Raw genomic sequence first — 19964 nt, 5'->3', positions numbered from 1 at the left:
GATCGGGGCCCTGTTGTGCTGGGCTGCACCAACATATAAATGAGTCCCTGCCCCCAAAACTTTAGTAATAAAACTGATTCATTCCCCCCAAACAGACTATTCAGGTTCCACACCAGACTTAATCCACCAGATCGAGGTAGGGGAGGCAGAGCTCCGGATCCCGCTGATGCCTCGTCTCCATTTTGTCTTCAGTCCTGCTTCTTACCTCTGGAGGGACTTTGCTACAAATGGAAGCTCTACACAAAGGACTGAATGACCCATCCCAGCTGTGGATGCCCTCCAGAGACTTGATTTGAACCTGCAGTTTATTCTATCACTGTAACGATGCTGGTTCTGGCAGGACTCAACTCAGAGTGCCAATTCAGGACAAATTGCTTCAAGGAGGGCAGTTAGAGCCCAAGACTGGGGTTTTTCCACCTCTAAGGCAAACCAAACCAGCCAAACAGAGAGGACTTTGATTTTACCCACTGACTAACCACAAGTCACACAAGCAATTCCCTTAGACACTCCCGTTTCCCAGTATCACTACCAGTGCCACTCGCTATGGGGATGAATGGTTATGAAAACCAATACCCCAGTAAAAGAAAAAAGGTTCTCTCAAAGGACCCCAAAAGACCAAGTCCCAGACCCAGGTAAATAGACAAATCAGATCTTACCCACAAATCACGCTGTTGCCAATCCTTTAGAATCTAAAATCTAAAGGTTTATTCATGAAGGGAAAAAGATATAGATGAGAGCTAGAATTGGTTAAATGGAATCAATTACAGACAGTAAAGGCAAAGTTCTTGGTTCAGGCTTGTAGCATAAGAATAAACTGCAGGTTCAAATCAAGTCTCTGGAGAACATCCACAGCTGGGATGGGTCATTCAGTCCTTTGTATAGAGCTTCAGTTTCTAGCAAAGTCCTTCCAGAGGTCTGAAGCAGGACTGAAGAAAAGATGGAGGCGAGGCAGCAGCCTTTTCTAGTCTTTTGCCATGTGGTCTTTGCTTTCTTTGTCCCAAGGACACTCTATCCAGCACGTGGCATAGAAAAATCTTAGAGTTCTGTCCAGAGGCAGATCCCTGCATACCTTGCTGAGTCACAAGGTGTATCTGCCTTCTCTCAATGGGTCGATTGTATAGCTGATGGTCCATCAAGCAGGCTAGGCAGAGCTGACACCAAATTGTCTGGGGTGTTCCCCGGAAGCAGAGCACAAGTTTGAAATACAGACAGTATAGAGCCAATAGTCATAACTTCAACTACAAAAATGATACATATACACAGATAGCATAATTATAATCAGCCCATCATAACCGCTCCCTAGACCCCTTACACGACAACCTTTATACAATATTGCCTGCAAATATATAACAGTGGTCGCAACAGTGATCTATAGAGTTACAGATTATGTCAATAATGTCACGGGAGGTGACACGGCATCAGTGGACTGATATTGGAATACGGCCTCCAGCTTTGTGTCCTCATTTGAAAAAGATGTTGTGAAATTGGAGCTGGGGCAGCAAAGAGCCACCAAATGTTCTGCGGGCTGGAGAAAAACACCTTCTCGGGAGCGACTGAAAGAGCTCGACCTGGTCAGCTTATCAAAAGGAGATTGAAAGGGGACTTCATTGAAGTGTTGAAGTGTCTCAATGGAGAGAAGCTATTGGGTATGAAAGGGCTCTTTAATCTAGCAGAGAAAGGCATAACAAGACCCAATGGCTGGACAAATTCATATTACAAATAAGGCACAAATATTCAACAGCGAGGATGATTCACCACAGGAACAAGCTACCAAGGAAAGTGGTGGATTCGCCATCTCTTGATGTCATTTAATGAAGACTAGATCCTTTCTGGAATGTGTTTGCCCCCAAAGTAGCTGTTGTGTCATACAGGGGGCCTGTGATATGCAGGGGGTCAGATTAGATGCTCTAATGGTCTCTCCTGGCCACAAAGTCTACCAATTTCTGAAAAACTGAGTGGAGCACTGGGAGCAGCGTCTGATGTTTTACTGTCGAGCTGGCTTGCTTCCGAGAATGAACACTCCTTGAGTGGGGTGATCCACAGGGAGTAGCTCAAACCTCCAAAGTGCCTGGCCAGCGGCAGGACATTAGCACAGCAAGGGAGGGGTGTGGCAGTGACATCACAAAGGCCTTTTGCAGGACCTCAGACTATTGGTCCAAGGTGGGGGGGAGGTGGTGACCTCACAGAGAGATGCTGACATCAGCCAGGCAGGACAGGGGCAAGGGGCCAGGGAAACCTCACAGACCCATGTGTCTTTGCTTCAGCAAGTCTCCTTCTCCAGGTCTCTCTCTGAGGACTGAGAGCGTATTAAGGTTCACGTACTTGAGCGCGAGGAGGAACCTCTTTCGAGTTTTCTCTTTTCCTTTTACTGATTTGACTAGAAAACAGACGTTCCTGTTTAGAAGGTAAGAGCCTCCTCGAGGTTTGAAACCTGCTCAGTCTGATCCATCTGGTGACAGCTGAATTCTAGGCGTGGAAAACACGAGTTTAAGGAGGCAGAATTTTATTCTCCACCTAGAATTTTGTCCCTTTGAATCACTGGGGACATTAGGGTTTGTCCTTTTTGTTTCACCTTCTCCTCCATCCCTCCCTCCTTTCTCTTCTTCTCTTGCTTCTTTTGTCCTTTCTCTTGGTTCCCCTCCCAACACCAGGAGGTGTTTCTGTGTGTGTGTCGCAGGGGAGAGCTCTGCAGCTCCCATTGTGGGAGGTCCACCCAAAAATGTGGGGCTTAAATAGTGCTCGGGCAGTGATCCCCAACAGTGACCTGGGCCATCCTTTGGGCTCTCTGGTGAGAACCCTCAGCCTCCCATCCTCAGTCTCTACCCTGATTGCCTGAGCAGGGGGTTATTGACAGGGAGGAGACTCAGGTCCTTGTTGTTCTCCTTTGAGACCAAGTAAATAAGTCATAACCAGTCATATGTTTGACGAATTTTGCTGCTTCTCTGCATTAATTGTCTCTGAGCAGTTCATGATTCTCTCTAACATTCCAGTTCTCCTAAAATACTTGCTGAATAATTCCTGTGCGCTGTTGTTGGTCTGGAGCTCATTTGAGAACACTTTATTCAGGTCATTCAATGTATGAAATTCAAGATCCGATGGTAAGTTTGAAAATCAGGGCTCTTGGGTCCTATTCCCAACTCTGCCGCTGACTGGCTGTGTGACCTAAGACAAGTCAATTCTCCTTTCTCAGCCTTAGCTTCTCCCTCTTTCAAGTAGGGATAATAATGATCCCTCTCGGTGGGTGGAGGATGGGGATCCATTGGAGAGTGTCACTAGGAGTAGTGCATAATAGGAGGTGTCCTATCACATGTACTCAGATCAGATTATGACATCATAGAATAGCTGAAATATTCTATTTTATTGGTATTTTTTTATTTTGAAATTGTTAAGAGCAGCAACTACTTAGCTCAGACTGAAGCATCTCATCTAATTTTCGAGATCTAAGTGTCTCCTCTTTGTGTGCGACGAGACAATTTAACACACTGTGACAAACAGGAGATGCTTTTGTTTTGCAACAAAATATTCTTTCAAAGAACTTTCATCCCACTTGTTATGATTTCAAGAAACAAACTGGTGTAGTCTGAATGGGATTTTCTGACAGAAACAGGGGTTTCAATGAAATTTCCCACCATCTCAATTCCTGGGCTCTATCCCTGCCTCAGCGGGGGAGTTGTGCCATGGCGGGGCGGGGGTTGTGGTCTGTTAGAACGGGAGTCAGGACTGGTGGCTTTTCTTTCTGGCTCTGCCACCGCCTTGCTGTGTAGGCCCTTGGGTAGGTCACTTCCCTTCTCTGTACCTCAGGCTCCTCCCCATCTGTCCAATGGAAACAGGGACAATTCTCAAACTCTGGGCAGTCATGAGCCTGAGTGAGAGAAGGGGCGCTAAAGCCCTCTGTGAAGGAGACAGGGGAATTTCACGGTGTTTAGCACCAAGGAATTTTAAAGTTTGCTAAAACGTCTAGTCTGCGGAAACAAGAAATGGTCGGGGCCAAATTTTGTAACCACTGCCTTTTTTAAAGCCCATTCAGGGATGTGAGTCCCTGTCTTTTAGGTACCTGGGGTTCTTTACCAGCAGGAGAGAAGAGGTTCCTGCCTCCATTTTTGTGGCCTTAACAAACCAGGTGCTGTGCCCCAGTTCTCGTCTGAGATCCCTGAAAAAGAACATCTTCCCATCCATTCCCAAGACAGGACCTATCTTTAAAAGGGGAACAAAGAGAACCCTGGGACTTACAGACGAGCTAGCCTCACTTCCATAGCTGGAAAGATACTGGAATATATTCTTAAACAATCAGTTTGTCAGCACCTGCAGGATAATTTGGTTCTTAAGACTAGTGAGCATGGATTTGTCAAGAACAAATCATTCCAAACCAATCCTATTTCCTTCTTTGGCAGGGTTAGGTCTTTGGCCTCATGGACGGTCAGGCCTGGGAAAGAGAGAATGACATTTGTCATTCTGGCTGCAGTGCTTGTGTCCTTCCAATCCCATTGGTGGCTGCAGAGTGGGTAGAGTCCTCGCTGTGTGCCTGGTCCAACCCAATTGCAGGGGGTGGTGTAGAAGACAGAAAGAAAGAGAGAGAGACTCATCCTCCAGCCGGGGTCAGTCTGAGAGAAATTGACTGGGGTCCCAGTCACACTCTTCTCTCAGGTGCCATTTCCCAGCTGTCCCCGATAATGTCACGGCTAACCAGGTGGCTGAACTTTGTGACTTTGTCCTTACCCATAACTATTTTACATTTGGGGACAATGTATACCTTCAAATCAGCAGCCCTGCTATGGGTAGCCGCATGGCCCCACAGTATGCCAACATTTTTATGGCTGACTTAGAACAACGCTTCCTCAGCTCTCGTCCCCTAACGCCCCTACTCTACTTGCGCTATATTGATGACATCTTCATCATCTGGACCCATGGAAAAGAAGCCCTTGAGGAATTCCACCATGATTTCAACAATTTCCATCCCACCATCAACCTCAGCCTGGTCCAGTCCACACAAGAGATCCACTTCCTGGACACTACAGTGCTAATAAACGATATTCACATAAACACCACCCTATACTGGAAACCTACTGACCGCTTTTCCTACCTACATGCCTCCAGCTTTCACCCTGACCACGATCCATTGTCTACAGCCGAGCTCTGCGATACAACCGCATTTGCTCCAACCCCTCAGACAGAGACAAACACCTACAAGATCTCTATCAAGCATTCTTACAACTACAATATCCACCTGCGGAAGTGAAGAAACAGATTGATAGAGCCAGAAGAGTTCCCAGAAGTCACCTACTACAGGACAGGCCTAACAAATGTAACCCTTCTGCCCATCAGAGTTGGCAGCAACAAGGGCCGCATTCAATATCTAGGGGATTCATTCCAATAACACAAGGCAAACCGGCTCGAGCCCCCACCCAGTGACCTGGGACAAATATATACCACCGCCGCTGGGTGCCTCCAAGAGGCAATACTTCCCCTCTCGCAAGCACAGAGTCTGAGTGTAGCAAAAGCCTTTTAATAACAGAGAGAAACAACGTGGCATTATGTTGGGGAAACACCACCAACGGGATTTGTAACACAACCCATGAGCAAAAACCCACCCCAAACAAATTGGGGCATGCTCTTTCCCTTTGGTTCTTGAGTCCAACAACCCCAAATCACCCAAAGTCTCTTTTCCTGGTCAGGGCAGCCCCAGAGTTCGAAAGTTTATCTGCAGAGCTTTACCTCCCAACCTGGGTGGAGATGCGGGGGGTGGGGAAGAGAGGTAAGGGGCACCTTACAAGATCTGAAGCTGACCACCCCACAGCTCCATAGGCCTTTGCTCCGCTAGCCGCCCCACGAACTGCTTCGCTCGGCTTCGCTCCGCTCCACTGCCCACAAGCAGCTCCTGCCGTCCCACAAACTGCTCCACCAGCCGGTCCACGAACTGCTCCACTCCATGTCCCACAAGCAGCTCCCGCCGTCCCGCAAACTGCTCCACCAGCCTGTCCACAAGGCACTCCAGCCATCCCGCAAACTGCTCCACAATATATCTTCAGGCTCCCCCCACTACTTAACACAACTCTCAGTGATTTCAGCTCTTAGGTGAATTCAGCTTGTAGTAGGGGAGTCTCAGAGCTGGTGCACCATTAGCCCAAAGTGAGCTCAGCAGCCTGTAACTAGACTCGTAAGGGAATCAAAATTAGCTCTGATATTCCACAGTGGAGAGAGGAGGAAGTACAATTAGCATATAAGGCCCTCACCCAGGGACCCATGCCACCAGGCATTAATACTTGTCCCCAGCCTCTCTCAATTCACAGAGTTTTGGAACCCATGACCCTTGCCTAGCGAGTGCTACTTAGTTGATGGTGAATTCCTCCATCATAACAAAAGGCCAAGTACAGTTCCAAGCACAGTTCCCATAATCAGGGTAATAACAATTTATTCTTCCTGCCCCAATAACAGAGACACTGGGGATCCCACAGCAGCCAAAGTGACCATTTGAGCAGCTATGGCCTCATTCTAGGTGGCGTGGGTGTGCCTATGCAAATGAGATCAGCCCCTGAAGTTCTTTTCCACAACTTGCCACACCTCACCACCAGATCTCAGGGTGGAGCTCATCCTGACACTGCTTACACAAAGAAAATAACAGAACACCACTAGCCGTCACCTTCAGCCCCCAACTAAAACCCCTCCAACGCATTATTAAGGATCTACAACCTATCCTGAAGGATGACCCAACACTCTCACAAATCTTGGGAGACAGGCCAATCCTTGCCTACAGACAGGCCCCCAACCTGAAGCAAATACTCACCAGCAACCACATACCACATAACAGAACCACTAACCCTGGAACCTATCCTTGCAACAAAGCCCATTGCCAATTGTGCCCACATATCCATTCAGGGGACACCATCACAGGGCCTAATAACATCAGCCACACTATCAGAGGCTCGTTCACCTGCACATCCACCAATGTTATATATGCCATCATGCGACAGCAATGCCCCTCTGCCATGTACATTGGTCAAACTGGACAGTCTCTACGTAAAAGAATAAATGGACACAAATCAGATGTCAAGAATTATAACATTCATAAACCAGTCAGAGAACACTTCAATCTCTCTGGTCACGCGATTACAGAGATGAAAGTTGCAATATTACAACAAAAAAACTTCAAAACCAGACTCCAGCGAGAGACTGTTGAATTGGAATTCATTTGCAAATTGGATACAATTAACTTAGGCTTGAATAGAGATTGGGAGTAGCTAAGTCATTATGCAAGGTAACCTATTTCCCCTTGTTTTTTCCTACACCCGCCCCCCCCCCAGACGTTTTTGTTAAACCCTGGATTTGTGCTGGAAATGGCCCACCTTGATTATCATACACATTGTAAGGAGAGTGATCACTTTAGATAAGCTATTACCAACAGGAGAGTGGGTTTGTGGGGGCGGGGGGGGACAGAAAACCTGGATTTGTGCTGGAAATGGCCCAACTTGATTATCATACACATTGTAAGGAGAGCGATCACTTTAGATAAGCTATTACCAGCAGGAGAGTAGGGTGGAGGGAGAGAAAACCTTTTGTAGTGGTAAACACCCATTTTTTCATGCTTTGTGTGTATAAAAAGATCTTCTATACTTTCCACAGTATGGATCCGATGAAGTGAGCTGTAGCTCACGAAAGCGTATGCTCAAATAAATTGGTTAGTCTCTAGGGTGCCACAAGTCCTCCTTTTCCATTTCCCAGCTGGGTTCCTTACCCCTCTGGTGCAGCAGCAGTTGGTAGAGCCGCTAAACCGCCTCCTTGGCCTGCCGGGTGATGTCCTTGGCTGGGTCACCGATGAACAGAGCCAGCTGTGCCACATAGTGACCCATCCTGGGGAATTTGACTGAGTTCTAATCGAAAGGAGAGGGAGCGGGAACTTCATCAGCATTTTCCTGTCAGCTCCCAGTCCCCACCTGGGCCAGGACTCTCCTTCCCCTCAGCCCCTCTGCAGGAGATGCTAGAGGATAGGAGCTAGAGCGAGATCCTTAATTGTCTCTGCCCGCAAGGAAGCCTGGAGCACAGGGATGCAGGCAGGGCTCTACATGAGGATTTGCTTCCCCAGCTGCTCCAGGATGACAGGAAGGCATGAATCTGGAGCATGGTCCCCTTAAAAGCGAGAGTCGCCAGGTAAGCAGGACACGAAGAACTTGACTCAAGCCAGGCTCATTCTCTGCTTCGACTCTGCCTCCCCAAGAGGAGCACTCCTAACCCACAGCCCCTGCAGCAGCAGATCCTACAGCCCGTTGCAGCCGGCCCACCTACGCCTGGAGTCAGGAAGCTGGGGTCAGAAGCCACTTATGTCAAAGTCAGGGAAGGTGATGGTGGATCTGAGCAGGACCGTGCTGCTCCTAATGGCCCTGGCACTCTCTCGCGACACCCTGGAAATGATCCAGTAGTTAATGTGCTGTGGGGAAAGGAGGCAGCTCAGGGTCAATGGGCAGGTGCATGCGTTGTGCTAATGAGCCCCTCCCCATCCCCAGGGGGCTGAGACATTGTATGCGGGGTGGAATACCTGATTCATTGATCGCAGAGCTTTAGAAGGGATTGTTGTGCCCAGGACGATGCTTGTAGGTCACAACTTGTCATTGTCTCTCTACATTGGGACAATACTCGGTGTCGGGGCTGGTCCCATCCTCCCTGAACTCCTGATTCCTGAACAGCTCACCAGGAAGGAGACAGACCCCTCACCCCTCCCTTCCTCAAGTCCTTGGTTGGGTGAACGGACTGAGTATGAGCACAATTCCCCCAGGAATCTCGGGCCCGTCAGAGACAAGGGCTCATTCTCTGGAGTCCTCCTATTTCTCGAGGAACAAGCGTGTGACTCTTCTCTGAGGACCATCTTCTGGATCTCCCAGGAGGGGTTCAGATTCTCACTCCCCAAGCCAGCCAGGGGCCCCATGGTTAGTGCTTAACAGAACCAGGCAGAACTCTGGCTTGAAGTCCCAGCTCCTTCCTCTGTCCTTCAAGGAGGAAGGGCATGACACTGCATTGCACTGACTGCCCTGACCAAGGACGGCGCACTGAGGGCCCAGCTAGGAGGACAGACTGGAAAAGGGATCTAAGAGTTAAGGGAGAATTGCCCCCACCCCTCTCATGGGGCTCACCTCCAAGATGTAGTGGAGCCTGTTGGTGTCTGGGGACTCTGCCAGCGGGTTCCCCAGCATGGCATCCAGGAGGTCTGGCAAGACCCTATGCAGATCCTGCAAAGCAAGGGAGAGTCATGGGTCAGAGTTAGGGAAACTGGGGCTACACCTGCCACAGGATGGGAAGAGGGGGTCTCTGGGAAGCACTGGTGAGACCCCCAAACACATATCCTGGCCTCTTTCATTCACATCCCACTGCAGGCAATTCGCAAGGATTCGTGGCAGGATGACAGCTGGCTCTTCAATCTGGGATTTAGCACGATCTACCTGGACTTGGGCGGTGTCCTTCTCTGTGCCCAGAGTGAAGACTGCATGCAGGGCAGCTCGAAGGAGGTGGGTCTCCAGCTCTGGCTCAAGGGCAGGTGTCATGGTGCTGGCAAGAGAGAGGAGCTGGTATTAGACTGTGCAGTGCAGGGGTGGGACTGGCACCAACACGGACGTGAAACTGCAGGGAAAGAGGCAGAGGCAGGCGAGAAGGGAAACTGAGGCACCAAGCCAGGGACTGATAAGGCCAAGGTCTCCCACACAGACAGTGGCAGGGCAGGAATGGCGCCTGTTCCCTGGACCCTGCTGCCCCTCCTGTATCTGATCCTGGGAGTCAGCCTCTCCCCAAACCCATTGCAATGTTACTGGAGGGAAAAAAACAGAGCATCCAGGAGAGAGAGTGAACCTTCCCGCCACCTCTGCCAGAGGAGACACCCTTGGGACGTGACCTGGGAGTGGGAGGGGCAGTGACTCCCAGCCATGGGCCTGAGCAGCACCAGGGTTAGAATCATAGAATATCAGGGTTGGAAGGGACCCCAGAAGGTCATCTAGTCCAACCCCCTGCTCGAAGCAGGACCAAGTCCCAGTTAAATCATCCCAGCCAGGGCTTTGTCAAGCCTGACCTTAAAAACCTCTAAGGAAGGAGATTCTACCACCTCCCTAGGTAACGCATTCCAGTGTTTCACCACCCTCTTAGTGAAAAAGTTTTTCCTAATATCCAATCTAAACCTCCCCCATTGCAACTTGAGACCATTACTCCTCGTTCTGTCATCTGCTACCATTGAGAACAGTCTAGAGCCATCCTCTTTGGAACCCCCTTTCAGGTAGTTGAAAGCAGCTATCAAATCCCCCCTCATTCTTCTCTTCCGCAGACTAAACAATCCCAGCTCCCTCAGCCTCTCCTCATAAGTCATGTGCTCTAGACCCCTAATCATTTTTGTTGCCCTTCGCTGGACTCTCTCCAATTTATCCACATCCTTCTTGTAGTGTGGGGCCCAAAACTGGACACAGTACTCCAGATGAGGCCTCACCAGTGTCGAATAGAGGGGAACGATCACGTCCCTCGATCTGCTCGCTATGCCCCTACTTATACATCCCAAAATGCCATTGGCCTTCTTGGCAACAAGGGCACACTGCTGACTCATATCCAGCTTGTCGTCCACTGTCACCCCTAGGTCCTTTTCCGCAGAACTGCTGCCTAGCCATTCGGTCCCTAGTCTGTAGCGGTGCATTGGATTCTTCCGTCCTAAGTGCAGGACCCTGCACTTATCCTTATTGAACCTCATCAGATTTCTTTTGGCCCAATCCTCCAATTTGTCTAGGTCCTTCTGTATCCTATCCCTGCCCTCCAGCGTATCTACCACTCCTCCCAGTTTAGTATCATCTGCAAATTTGCTGAGAGTGCAATCCACACCATCCTCCAGATCATTTATGAAGATATTGAACAAAACCGGCCCCAGGACCGACCCCTGGGGCACTCCACTTGACACCGGCTGCCAACTAGACATGGAGCCATTGATCACTACCCGTTGAGCCCGACAATCTAGCCAGCTTTCTACCCACCTTATAGTGAATTCATCCATCCCATACTTCCTTAACTTGCTGACAAGAATACTGTGGGAGACCGTGTCAAAAGCTTTGCTAAAGTCAAGAAACAATACATCCACTGCTTTCCCTTCATCCACAGAACCAGTAATCTCATCATAAAAGGCGATTAGATTAGTCAGGCATGACCTTCCCTTGGTGAATCCATGCTGACTGTTCCTGATCACTTTCCTCTCATGTAAGTGCTTCAGGATTGATTCTTTGAGGACCTGCTCCATGATTTTTCCAGGGACTGAGGTGAGGCTGACTGGCCTGTAGTTCCCAGGATCCTCCTTCTTCCCTTTTTTAAAGATTGGCACTACATTAGCCTTTTTCCAGTCATCCGGGACTTCCCCCGTTCGCCACGAGTTTTCAAAGATAATGGCCAAGGGCTCTGCAATCACAGCCGCCAATTCCTTCAGCACTCTCGGATGCAACTCGTCCGGCCCCATGGACTTGTGCACGTCCAGCTTTTCTAAATAGTCCCTAACCACCTCTATCTCCACAGAGGGCTGGCCATCTCTTCCCCATTTTGTGATGCCCAGCGCAGCAGTCTGCGAGCTGACTTTGTTAGTGAAAACAGAGGCAAAAAAAGCATTGAGTACATTAGCTTTTTCCACATCCTCTGTCACTAGGTTGCCTCCCTCATTCAGTAAGGGGCCCACACTTTCCTTGGCTTTCTTCTTGTTGCCAACATACCTGAAGAAACCCTTCTTGTTACTCTTGACATCTCTTGCTAGCTGCAGCTCCAGGTGCGATTTGGCCCTCCTGACATCTTTCCTACATGCCCGAGCAATATTTTTATACTCTTCCCTGGTCATATGTCCAACCTTCCACTTCTTGTAAGCTTCTTTTTTATGTTTAAGATCCGCTAGGATTTCACCGTTAAGCCAAGCTGGTCGCCTGCCATATTTACTATTCTTTCGACTCATCGGGATGGTTTGTCCCTGTAACCTCAACAGGGATTCCTTGAAATACAGCCAGCTCTCCTGGACTCCCTTCCCCTTCATGTTAGTCCCCCAGGGGATCCTGGCCATCTGTTCCCTGAGGGAGTCGAAGTCTGCTTTCCTGAAGTCCAGGGTCCGTATCCTGCTGCTTACCTGTTCTCTCCACAGGTACCATTGCGGAGAGTGGACCAGATGATATGTCTGGGGGGAAAAAGCAAAAGGAGACTCCGCTGGTTGGAAGGCATGAGATGCGATGTCCTGAGGTTGGGAGTTCCACGACCACCACTCCCAAGAGGAGAAGGTGGGTGGTGGTGGTCGGGGACTCTCTCCTCCGGGGGACTGAGTCATCTATCTGCCGCCCTGACCGGGAAAACCGAGAAGTCTGCTGCTTGCCAGGGGCTAAGATTCGCGATGTGACGGAGAGACTGCCGAGACTCATCAAGCCCTCGGATCGCTACCCCTTCCTGCTTCTCCACGTGGGCACCAATGATACTGCCAAGAATGACCTTGAGCGGATCACTGCGGACTACGTGGCTCTGGGAAGAAGGATAAAGGAGTTGGAGGCGCAAGTGGTGTTCTCGTCCATCCTCCCCGTGGAAGGAAAAGGCCTGGGTAGGGACCGTCGAATCGTGGAAGTCAACGAATGGCTACGCAGGTGGTGTCGGAGAGAAGGCTTTGGATTCTTTGACCATGGGATGGTGTTCCATGAAGGAGGAGTGCTGGGCAGAGACAGGCTCCATCTTACGAAGAGAGGGAAGAGCATCTTTGCCAGCAGGCTGGCTAACCTAGTGAGGAGGGCTTTAAACTAGGTTCACCGGGGGAAGGAGACCAAAGCCCTGAGGTAAGTGGGAAAGCGGGATACCGGGAGGAAGCACAGGCAGGAATGTCTGTGAGGGGAGGGCTCCTGCCTCATACTGGGAATGAGGGGCGATCAACAGGTTATCTCAAGTGCTTATATACGAATGCACAAAGCCTTGGAAACAAGCAGGGAGAACTGGAGGTCCTGGTGATGTCAAGGAATTATGACGTGATTGGAATAACAGAGACTTGGTGGGATAACTTACATGACTGGAGTACTGTCATGGATGGTTATAAACTGTTCAGGAAGGACAGGCAGGGCAGAAAAGGTGGGGGAGTAGCACTGTATGTAAGGGAGCAGTATGACTGCTCAGAGCTCCGGTACGAAACTGTGGAAAAACCTGAGTGTCTCTGGATTAAGTTTAGAAGTGTGTGCAACAAGAGTGATGTAGTGGTGGGAGTCTGCTATAGACCACCGGACCAGAGGGATGAGGTGGATGAGGCTTTCTTCCGGCAACTCACGGAAGCTACTAGATCGCATGCCCTGATTCTCATGGGTGACTTTAATTTTCCTGATATCTGCTGGGAGAGCAATACAGCGGTGCATAGACAATCCAGGAAGTTTTTGGAAAGCGTAGGGGACAATTTCCTGGTGCAAGTGCTAGGGGAGCCAACTAGGGGGGGCGCTTTTCTTGACCTGCTGCTCACAAACCGGGTAGAATTAGTGGGGGAAGCAAAAGTGGATGGGAATCTGGGAGGCAGTGACCATGAGTTGGTTGAGTTCAGGCTCCTGACGCAGGGAAGAAAGGTAGGTTAGGGGAACCGGGCAAGAGGGTCTTGGTACCTGAGGTTGCCCACAGCAATCAGGGAGTTGGCCAGGACGGCGCTGGGTGGAGAATCATCAGGAAACTCCTCAATGAGCTCCTGTGAGACGCAAAGGAGCGTGTGAGCTTTGGGCCTCACTGACACTTCCCAATGAGGAGATTACACAGCCAGCACCCCACGCAGCCAGCAGGATCCCCCCACCTGCCTCCCGCTCCTCCAATTCCTGCCCACTATTTCTCCCGTCTCTTCTCCCCAATCCTCAGCCCCAGCAATCCCTGCCCTCAGCTGCCCCTCCAGCACCAGACATCCCCCGACCATAGGCCCGAGGAGACCCCTGCCCCTCCCATGGCTCTGTCCACCCTCTAGCTGCCGGGCGCCCTGTCTCGCTCACCACAATCCTCTCCACCACAGCCGCCTTGCAGCAGTGCGGCTCCAGTGTGTCCTGCCCTCTTTGCTGTGCAGCGAGACACATGGGGTGGAAGGCGTGCAGGAACATGAGCTGCTGGGCCTCATCCTGCACCCACCAGGAGTGGGATTAGGGGAGATAGAGCCAGTTAGCCAGAGACCTCCCTGCCCCAGCCACACCAGCTCCAGGACTTAGGCGTGAATGGGGGATAGTGGGGACCCGCCCATTGTCCAAATCCCCCACGACTCCTACACAAGCAGGGTCAGGAACTGGGACAGTGCCTGTGGGGGAGGAGACCCCGGGTGGTGTGGGACAAACACCCCTGTCTTGGGGGTCCTAGATCATGGAGGAGAAAGGTCCCCATTAGGGGTGGTGGCGCATGAGGGCCAAGACCCTCTGCAGGGGGTTGGGATGCTGGGAAGGAGCAGGACAATCTCGGTTCCAGCACTGCTGGGGAACGTTTGTACCTTCTCTTGGCCCTGGAGCTGCTCTAGGATGTTTTTGAGAGCAGCCTCCTCTGTGAGCACGTCCACCCTTTCCTCCTCCTCATCATCCTCTGAGTCCTTGGCGGTCCCTGCACCAGGGAGAGAAGGGGACAGGGTGACTCCTGCTGCCACTCAGGGGAAGGACAGGGGCATGGTGGAGCAATGTGCCCCCTTCCCACCTCCGGGACCTAGGGCAGATCGGGCCCCATCCTTCCCCCTCTCAGTGATGCCTTCAGCCCCCAACTCCTTCAGGAGCCCATAGCAAAGAGACACCCCCCCACACACACTCTCCTGGACTCCCTGGGAGGTGCCTCTCCACCTGCCCTCCTGCCTCCCTGCCCAATGGAGCACCAAGGACCAAAGTGGCAGCATCTAGTGTCAGTGGGGTTCACGTGGCTCAGGACAGACACCTGGGCTGGGGACCCACCCCCATAGCACTAGTCGAGGGCCTGGGCCCAGGGGGTTCACAGCCCCCTCCTCATCCCTCCCTGAGCCCAGCCTGGTTCCTCACCTGGAACAAAGCAGAAGCGTCCGTCGGCCTCGCTGCTGCCCGAGTCCCACTCACTGCTGCTGTCCCATGGGGCGAGAGCTGAGCTTGCTGGTGCTGGGACAGGGATCCTCCACCTCCTGCCCTGGGAAGGCTGGAAGGTCCTCAGGGACCGGGCAGGGCGATGCCTCCTGCTGGAAATGAGGGCTGGGCTCCTGGGGCCGCTGCTGCCCCAGTGCCACCCTGCCCGGTTCCGCTCCTGGGCTGGGTCCTGCCTGCCCAGCCGCATCCTGGGGAAGGATACCCTAGCCGGGCCAGGAGGTGGAAGTGCCCAGCCTTCTGGCAGAGGAAACCCGCTCCTGGCGCAGGCGCCGAGGTGGGAGAGGCAGTGGCCAGGCCAAAATGGAGTTGGGCCAGGATGCGGCTGGGCAGGCAGGACCCAGCCCAGGAGCGGAACCGGGCAGGGTGGCACTGGGGCAGCAGCGGCCCCAGGAGCCCAGCCCTCATTTCCAGCAGGAGGCATCGCCCTGCCCGGTCCCTGAGGACCTTCCAGCCTTCCCAGGGCAGGAGGTGGAGGATCCCTGTCCCAGCACCAGCAAGCTCAGCTCTCGCCCCATGGGACAGCAGCAGTGAGTGGGACTCGGGCAGCAGCGAGGCCGACGGACGCTTCTGCTTTGTTCCAGGTGAGGAACCAGGCTGGGCTCAGGGAGGGATGAGGAGGGGGCTGTGAACCCCCTGGGCCCAGGCCCTCGACTAGTGCTATGGGGGTGGGTCCCCAGCCCAGGTGTCTGTCCTGAGCCACGTGAACCCCACTGACACTAGATGCTGCCACTTTGGTCCTTGGTGCTCCATTGGGCAGGGAGGCAGGAGGGCAGGTGGAGAGGCACCTCCCAGGGAGTCCAGGAGAGTGTGTGTGGGGGGGTGTCTCTTTGCTATGGGCTCCTGAAGGAGTTGGGGGCTGAAGGCATCACTGAGAGGGGGAAGGATGGGGCCCGATCTGCCCTAGGTCCCGGAGGTGGGAAGGGGGCACATTGCTCCACCATGCCCCTGTCCTTCCCCTGAGTGGCAGCAGGAGTCACCCTGTCCCCTTCTCTCCCTGGTGCAGGGACCGCCAAGGACTCAGAGGATGATGAGGAGGAGGAAAGGGTGGACGTGCTCACAGAGGAGGCTGCTCTCAAAAACATCCTAGAGCAGCTCCAGGGCCAAGAGAAGGTACAAACGTTCCCCAGCAGTGCTGGAACCGAGATTGTCCTGCTCCTTCCCAGCATCCCAACCCCCTGCAGAGGGTCTTGGCCCTCATGCGCCACCACCCCTAATGGGGACCTTTCTCCTCCATGATCTAGGACCCCCAAGACAGGGGTGTTTGTCCCACACCACCCGGGGTCTCCTCCCCCACAGGCACTGTCCCAGTTCCTGACCCTGCTTGTGTAGGAGTCGTGGGGGATTTGGACAATGGGCGGGTCCCCACTATCCCCCATTCACGCCTAAGTCCTGGAGCTGGTGTGGCTGGGGCAGGGAGGTCCCTGGCTAACTGGCTCTATCTCCCCTAACCCCACTCCTGGTGGGTGCAGGATGAGGCCCAGCAGCTCATGTTCCTGCACACCATCAACCCCGCGTGTCTCGCTGCACAGCAGAGAGGGCAGGACACACTGGAGCCGCACTGCTGCAAGGCGGCTGTGGTGGAGAGGATTGTGGTGAGCGAGACAGAGCGCCTGGCAGCTAGAGGGTGGACAGAGACATGGGAGGGGCAGGGGTCTCCCCGGGCTGATGATCGGGGGATGGCTGGTGCTGGAGGGGCAGCTGAGGGCAGGGATTGCTGGGGCTGAAGCTTGGGAAGAAGAGACGGGAGAAATAGTGGGCAGGAATCGGAGGAGCGGGAGGCAGGTGGGGGGATCCTGCTGGCTGCGTGGGGTGCTGGCTGTGTAATCTCCCCATTGGGAAGCGTGAGTGAGGTCCAAAGCTCACACGCTCCTTTGTCTCCTTTGGGTCTCACAGGAGCTCATTGAGGAGCTTCCTGATGATTCTCCACCCAGCGCCGTCCTGGCCAACTCCCTGATTGCTGTGGGCAACCTCAGGTACCAAGACACTCTTGCCCAGTTCCCCTAACCCTGGTGCTGCTCAGGCCCATGGCTGGGAGTCACTGCCCCTCCCACTCCCAGGTCACGTCCCAAGGGTGTCTCCTCTGGCAGAGGTGGCGGGAAGGTTCACTCTCTCTCCTGGATGCTCTGTTTTTTTCCCTCCAGTAACATTGCAATGGGTTTGGGGAGAGGCTGACTCCCAGGATCAGATACAGGAGGGGCAGCAGGGTCCAGGGAACAGGCACCATTCCTGCCCTGCCACTGTCTGTGTGGGAGACCTTGGCCTTATCAGTCCCTGGCTTGGTGCCTCAGTTTCCGTTCTCGCCCACCTCTGCCTCTTTCCCTGCAGTTTCACGTCCATGTTGGTGCCAGTCCCACCCCTGCACTGCACAGTCTAATACCGGCTCCTCTCTCTTGCCAGCACCATGACACCTGCCCTTGAGCCAGAGCTGGAGACCCACCTCCTTCGAGCTGCCCTGCATGCAGTCTTCACTCTGGGCACAGAGAAGGACACCACCCAAGTCCAGGTAGATCGTGCTAAATCCCAGATTGAAGAGCCAGCTGTCATCCTGCCATGAATCCTTGTGAATTGCCTGCAGTGGGATGTGAAGGAGAGAGGCCAGGATATGTGTTTGGGGGTCTCACCAGTGCTTCCCAGAGACCCCCTCTTCCCATCCTGTGGCAGGTGTAGCCCCAGTTTCCCTAACTCTGACCCATGACTCTCCCTTGCTTTGCAGGATCTGCATAGGGTCTTGCCAGACCTCCTGGATGCCATGCTGGGGAACCTGCTGACAAAGTCCCCAGACACCAACAGGCTCCACTACATCTTGGAGGTGAGCCCCATGAGAGGGGTGGGGGCAATTTTCCCTTAACTCTTAGATCCCTTTTCCAGTCTGTCCTCCTAGCTGGGCCCCCAGTGGGCCGTCCTTGGGTCGGGGCAGTCAGTACAATGCAGTGTCAGGCCCTTCCTCCTTGAAGGACAGAGGAAGGAGCTGGGACTTCAAGCCAGAGCTCTGCCCGGTTCTGTTGAGCACTAACCATGGGGTCCCTGGCTGGTTTGGGGAGTGAGAGTCTGAACCGCTCCTGGGAGATCCAGAAGATGGTCCTCAGAGAAGAGTCACACGCTTGTTCCTTGAGAAACAGGAGGACCCAGAGAATCAGCCCTTGTCTCTGACGGGCCCGAGATTCCTGGGGGGATTGTGCTCACACTCAGTCCGTTCACCCAACCAAGGACTTGAGGAAGGGAGGGGTGAGGGGTCTGTCTCCTTCCTGGTGAGCTGTTCAGGAATCAGGAGTTCAGGGAGGATGGGACCAGCCCCGACACCGAGCATTGTCCCAATGTAGAGAGACAATGACAAGTTGTGACCTACAAGCATCGTCCTGGGGGCAACAATCCCCTTTTAAAGCTCTGCGATCAATGAATCAGGTATTCCACCCCGCATACAATGTCTCAGCCCCCTGGGGATGGGGAGGGGCTCATTAGCACAACACATGCACCTGCCCATTGATCCTGAGCTGCCTCCTTTCCCCACAGCACATTAACTACTGGATCGTGTCCAGGGTGTCGCGAGAGAGAGCCTGGGCCATTAGGAGCAGCACGGTCCTGCTCAGATCCACCATCACCCTCCCTGACTTTGACATAAGTGGCTTCTGACCCCAGCTTCCTGACTCCAGGCGTAGGTGGGCTGGCTCCAACGGGCTGTAGGATCTGCTGCTGCGGGGGCTGTGGGTTAGGAGTGCTCCTCTTGGGGAGGCAGAGTCGAAGCAGAGAATGTGCCCAGCTTGAGTCAAGTTCTTCGTGTCCTGGTTACCTGGCGACTCTCACTTTTAAGGGGACCATGCTCCAGATTCATGCCTTCCTGTCATCCTGGAGCAGCTGGGGAAGCAAATCCTCATGTAGAGCCCTGCCTGCATCCCTGTGCTCCAGGCTTCCTTGCGGGCAGAGACAATTAAGGATCTTGCTCTAGCTCCTATCCTCTAGCATCTCCTGCAGAGGGGCTGAGAAGAAGGAGAGTCCTGGCCCAGGTGGGGACTGGGAGCTGACAGGAAAATGCTGATGAAGTCCCCTCTCCCTCTCCCTCCCATTAGAACTCATCCGAATTCCTCAGGATGGGTCACCACGTGGCATAGCTGGCTCTGTTCGTCGGTGACCCAGCCAAGGACATCACCCGGCAGGCCAGGGAGGCGGTTTACCGGCTCTACCAGCTGCTGCTGCACCAGAGGGGTAAGGAACCCAGCTGGGAAATGGCACCCGAGAGGAGTGAGACTGGGACCCCAGCCAATTTCTCTCAGACTGACCCCGGCTGGAGGATGAGTCTCTCTCTCTCTCTTTCTGTCTTCTACACCACCCCCTGCAATTGTGTCGGGCCAGGCACACCGCGAGGACTCTGCCCACTGCCTCGGGCGCCAAGATGTGGAGGTGCCAAAAAACGGTGACCCCTGTTTTTTTTACGTTTTAACTTGTCTTATGTTCGACGAGCAGGGGCGCTGGCTGGCCGCCCCGCCGCGCACGGAGCTGGGGGACGGAACGGCGGGGCGGGGCCCGGGCCGGGCCCAGCTGTCACCGCGGCGGGCGGGGCAGCACCGCAGGCAGTAGCTGATGCACCATGGCGCCAGCTATGGCACCGGGCCCACACCCCGAAGGGGCCCCGGCGGCCACTCTTCTCCCTCCCCCGCTCTCCCCTGAGGGGACAGAAGCTTGGTGCTGCGGCTCCTGGGGCTCTGTCCTGCTTCAACAGGGCAGGCTGTGCCGGCCGCCAAGCTCCCCACTCCTCCGCCTCTTCCCCCAGCGGGCGGTTCCCGCCTCCCCCTCTCCCTCCCTGCCACTGACCAACTGCTGCCAGGGAGAGGAGAGGGAGAGGGAGGAAGCAGAGAAGAGGCAGGAGCGGGGCCTTGGCGAAAGGGGTGGAATCGGGGCATATCCCTTCCAGCC

This window comes from Chelonia mydas, chromosome 6 (assembly GCF_015237465.2).
Source record: "Chelonia mydas isolate rCheMyd1 chromosome 6, rCheMyd1.pri.v2, whole genome shotgun sequence".
In the NCBI taxonomy this organism is placed as follows: Eukaryota; Metazoa; Chordata; order Testudines; family Cheloniidae; genus Chelonia; species Chelonia mydas.
The sequence above is the reverse complement of the archived record's forward strand: the minus strand, read 5'-3'. Positions refer to the sequence as shown.